The sequence below is a fragment of the Suncus etruscus genome, chromosome 7, assembly GCF_024139225.1.
Source record: "Suncus etruscus isolate mSunEtr1 chromosome 7, mSunEtr1.pri.cur, whole genome shotgun sequence".
Classification (NCBI taxonomy): Eukaryota; Metazoa; Chordata; class Mammalia; order Eulipotyphla; family Soricidae; genus Suncus; species Suncus etruscus.
The window spans coordinates 56,166,431-56,172,070 of record NC_064854.1 but is presented as its reverse complement, the minus strand read 5'-3'; positions in this window follow the sequence as shown (position 1 = coordinate 56,172,070).

Genomic DNA, 5,640 nt, shown 5'->3' with positions numbered 1-5,640 from the left:
ACTCCACGCTCAGAAATCGCTCCTGGGTTTTTTAATTTTTTTGTTTTGTTTTTGGGTCACACCCGGCATCGCTCAGGGGTCACTCCTGGCTCCACGCTCAGAAATCGCTCCTGGGTTTTTTAATTTTTTTGTTTTGTTTTTGGGTCACACCCGGCATCGCTCAGGGGTCACTCCTGGCTCCATGCTCAGAAATTGCTCCTGGCAGGCACGGGGGACCATATGGGATGCCGGGATTCGAACCAATGACCTTCTGCATGAAAGGCAAACTCCTTACCTCCATGCTATCTCTCCAGTCCCATATTATTGGTTTGTTTTGTTTTGTTTTGTTTTGTTTTTGTGTCACACCCGGCAGCACTCAGGGGCTACTCCTGGCTCCATGCTCAGAAATCACTCCTGGCAGGCTTGGGGGACCATATGGGATGCTGGGATTCGAACCACCATTCTTCTGCATGCAAGGCAAATGTCCTACCTCCATACTATCTCTCTGGCCCCTATATTATTGTTTTTAAGAAACACCCAGCTGTGCTCCTGGATCTGCACCTAGGAATCACTCCTGGTGGTGCTCTGGGGAACATATGAAATGCTAGGAATAGAACCTGAGTCAGCCTGTGCAAGGCAAATGCTCTACCAGCTATACTATTACTCTGGCCCTAGCACCTACTTTTCTATCCACCTCCAATGCAAGACATGGATGAACACTATCCCCCAAAGGCAGAGAGTAAATACTGGTTGCATGAATATTCTTATATAACAAAAAAACAAAACTTTCCCACACAATACAAGATTAGAAGTGATCCTACCAAATTGGCTTCCAAAAAAAGAGAAGCCTTTAAGCATTGATTTTTTTTTTTTTGCTTGTTTCTCTGGTTCCAAATGCAAATCCTCCTCTTGAAATTCAGAAAGTGGAGTTATTGACGCTGAAATGGGGAAGGAGAGCAGGAAACTGAATTAATTTTGGACCAACATTAAAATGTTTGTTTACCTAAAAGTCCTAGCTAGCCTGACAACTGCCTCTCCTTGATCACCAGCATCCCTTATGGTTCCTCCAACCCCACCAGGGATCATGTGAGGGCAGAGCCAGTAGTAAGCTCTTATCACCATTAGGGTGTGACCCCCTAAAATATCCAAGATAAAGAAGAGGGTTCAGACATAGTCTAGAGATTAGGAAAAGTGCTTTGCATGCTGCTGACCCTGGTTTCAGTTCTGTATGTGTGATTCTGAAGATTTCCAAACATCACTGGGGTGCCCAGGTAACCCCAGGACCAGAGTCTAGAATGCCTAGAACAGGCCTCTAATGGGTTCCACACACTGAGCACTGCTAGGGAGGTCACTGAAAAATAAATATGAGAATAGATAAAAGGTCAGTAGAGAGCTGGGAAGCACTGAAGGGGTGGAAACAGCTTGTTTTTGAGCTTGCAGCTGTTGTGGACACAGAGCAGGGAGCTAGCTTCAATCCTGGGAGCCCCAGATACCCTGGCCACAGCTCATCCAGGTATGTGCCAGCACCCACCTACCCCCAAAAGATGTAACCCCCAGGAACCACTGCCAGGGAAATGGAGAGCAAGCACTTCAGCTGAACACATGAGGTGAGTGAATATGGGCACTACGACTAAAGTATGGCCCTGCAGTGAGCAGCATGATGACACATGAGCACCCCAGCCCTAGCTGAGAGAGAGAGAGAGAAAGAGAGAGAGACAGAGAGACAGAGAGAGACAAAGAGACAGAGAGAGACAGAGAGAGAGACAGAGAGAGAGAGAGAGAGAGAGAGAGAGAGAAGGGGTTCTCAGACAGCACCAAGAGTGGGAAGGGAAAAGGAAAAGAAATTTTAAAAAGTGGAAGGCAGAGTGGTGATAGGACAGCAAGGAAGGTACCTGCCTTGCACACAGCTGACCCAAGTCCCATCCCTGGCATCCCATAGGGTCCCTGGAGCACAGTTAGGACTGATTCCTGAGCACTTCCAGATATAACCTAAAAACAAAACAAAAATAAATAAATAAATCTAGGCAATAAAAAATATCTTTGAGGCCAGAGAGATACAGTGGGAAGAGCACTTGCCTTTCATATGGCTACCTGGGTTCCATCCCTGGCATTCCTAAGGGTACCCTTATCACTGCCAGGGGTGATACCTGAGTGAAGAAACTGGAGTAAACCTTGAACACTGCCGAGTGTAATCCAAAACCCAAAAAAATAAAAGGAAAAAAGAATAATCTGTGGGCCCAGAGAGATAGCAGAGCAGTGTTGGCCTTGCAAGCAGCCAATCCAGGACCAAAGGTGGCTGGTTCGAATCCCGGTGTCCCATATGAGCTATTTCTGAGCAGACAGCCAGGAGTAACCCCTGAGCACCGCCGGGTGTGGCCCAAAAACAAACAAACAAACAAAAAAAGAAGAATCTGTTCGAAGGACGACCTCAGAGAGGTGAGTAGGGGAAAGGTCCAGATTGGGGGTGGGGGCGCTCTCTGCTCAGACAAAAGTTAATAGAAAGGAAAGAAAAGATCAAAATTACAGGGTTGGGGGTGGAGAGATAGCATGGAGGTAAGGCATTTGTCTTGCATGCAGAAGGTCAGTGGTTCGAATCCTGGCATCTCATATGGTCCCCTGAGCCTGCCGGGTGCGATTTCTGAGCATAGAACCAGGAGTAACCCCTGAGTGCTGCCAGGTGTGACCCAAAAACCAAAAAATAAAAAATAAAAATTACATGGGAAATAGTCACCCATGTGCCTAGGAAAACAAATTTCTCTAATATTTGAGATTTGGCACACTGAGATTTGGCAAAAAACAAGATGGAAACAGCTTTCGAGAGGCCCAGGAAAACCTTTCTGGGCTGTGGGAGGCACCGCACAGGCTGCATTCGAGAGAATCTCCCCAGGCCTTGGTGATTTTCCAGCCATCGCAGTTGCCAACAACTGTGCCCTGGGTCCCCAACTTCCTCTTTAGTGAGTCTTGAGCCAAAAGGTTCAGCGATGTTCCCCGAGGCCCTGGAGCTCACCTGAGCCAGTGACATCCAAAGGAAGAGGCAACACAAACATTCCTTCCACTTGGAATGGGACCAAACAGCAGCTGCCTAAATAGCAGCTCTGGAAATCAGCTCCAAGACGCTGCCTGCCTCAGAGAAAGGTTGTTTCAAGGTCATTTGTGCCAGCAGAACCCAGACTGAGAACTATTCAGACAAGAGACCAATGATGGAATCACAGCTCTTTCTCCTTCAAATCTCAAACCTTTCTTGCAACAGGGATTTAGAATGGGTGCCTGGGCACCACGGACAGACAAGCCAGGGTTCAATCCCCAACATCCCACAGGGTCCCCTGAGCACTGCCGGGAGTGATCCCTGAATACAGAGCCAGGAGTGAGACCTAAGCACAACCAAGTGTGGCCCAAAAACCAAAACAAAACAAACAAAAAAACCCAAGCTCAAACCTTTTTGCAAACGGATTTAGAACTGTTCCCCTTAGGGGTCAGGGCAACAGTACAGTGATGATGGGTGTGTGCCATGCATGTGGCTGATCCAAGTTCAATCTCAGGCATCCCGTAGGGTCCCCTGAGCCTGCTAGGAGCCCTCCAGAAACAACCAGCTCAGCTGAAATCTTTGAGCCCCTAAGATGCATTTCAGACACCAGGTCTCAAGCTGCTACATAGGAATTGTGACTCGGCAGGTTTGTGATTTGTTATTTCAGCCCCAGGAACATCCCAGAATGTTTCCCAGGAGCATCACAGGCCCCTGGAAGTAGGAGTTATTTGATCTCCCAGAATCCTTTCACTCCTAACATTCTAGAAAGCCAAGGAGGCTTTTGAAAAGTGCTGGCACACCGGGCTCCAGAAGAAACAGCATTTACACAATCCGAAAGCCTGGCTGGGCCCTGACAACTGTCAGTGATGGCCCCGCAGAGGGGAAGCTGAGAAAAATGAGGCCAGTGCAATATTCCAAACAAATAAGCCAACAGAGCAAGCAGAAGGCTTAAACAAACTCTTTTTTTTTTTTTTTTTTTTTTTTTTTTTTTTTGGTTTTTGGGTCACACCCGTTGGTGCTCAGGGGTTACTCCTGGCTGTCTGCTCAGAAATAGCTCCTGGCAGGCACGGGGGACCATATGGGACACCGGAATTCGAACCAACCACCTTTGGTCCTGGATCGGCTGCTTGCAAGGCAAACGCCGCTGTGCTATCTCTCCGAGACCATAAACAAACTCTTGAGACCAGAGAACCAAAGTGCGACCCAGATGTGGCCGTGAGGGGGTAGTGACAATAGGATGAAAAAATTCCATTTCCAGAGAAGGGCAGAAACTAAACTTTTGGCCATGAACCAAACAAAACACAACGTTTATACTTTGGGATAAGTTTTCACCTGAAAAATGTTTAAGGTTATAAACCAGCCTTTCTCAACCGAAATGTGTGTGTCCCCTCGGAGGGCCCCCCCAAGATATTCCAAGGGGGCCACAGGCAGAAATTGCATCATGGAAGGGTGTCCCAGGATGAGATTGAGGGTCAATCAGTAGTGGGAAACTGGGGAGAGTGGCAGAGAAAGAAAACAATGTCAGAAGCTGGATGTAGGCAGAAGGTTGAAAAACAATGCTTTGAGGGACCGAGAGATAGTACAATAGGAAGGGTGTTTGCCTTGTACACAGGTAACCTGGGTTTGATCTCCAGAATCCCACAGGGTCCCCCAATCATGACCAGGTGTAATTCTTGAGCGCTGGGGCAGGAGTCAGCCCTGAGCATCACCTGGGTGTGGTCCCAAAACAAACCAATCAAAAATTGCTGCTGTAAAGCAATATTACTGCTTTTTTTTTTTTTTAAACTCATACTGGTTTCTTCTTCCAGCTCTTTCCAAAACAGGCTCAGAGTCAAAGCCAGCATGGTGCCCACTCCTGTCTGTGAAAACGGCCTCCATTGTAGCATTTGCTTTAGGAAACGCAATTTCCAGGCCAGGCCTGGAGAAATCATCTCCTTTCTTAAGAGCATTAGCTCTCCCAGCCTTTTTCTTTCTCTTGTTCCCCCTCCTCCTGCCCCTGGTGGGAAGAGAAGAAAGAGACAGCCCATGCCCTGCAGCCAGAATAATTACCTTCTGCCCGCTAAGACCTCCTTTCTCCTGCTTCTGCCTTTCTGATCAAAGTCGTCATGAATTAAGAACAAGCCATAGCCTCCTCCGATTCTCCAGTTCTTTCCATCATCTTCCTGCTGCTCCTCTTTGAGGGGGAAAGAAAAGAAAAAGTGAAAAACCAAAGACCGCCTGTCATGACAATGTTTCACATTTATAATGTTTTCCAAGGCAGCGGTATTGTTAGGTGTTAATGATGCTCGTGGTCCTTCCAAGGTGACAAGCATCCTGATACTGGGAGACTCAGGGTCACTGGCACCCACCCAGGACCACAATCTCTAGTTCTTTCTGACCCCTGTTGAACGAGGAGAGGCCCATGGTTCCCAGGAAAAATGTATTTGCGAAAAGAAAAAAAAAATCGCTGAAGGCTGTTGTTCCAGGTTGGAACAATAGTACAATGGATAGTATGTTTGTCCTGCACACAGCTGATTCCAGTCCTATCCTTGGGTCCCCCAGTCCCTTCCAGGAGTGATCCCTAAGGGCAGAGCCAAGAGTCAGCCCTGAGCACCACAGGGAGATGGGGAGGCAAAAAAAAAAAAGAAAGAAAGAAA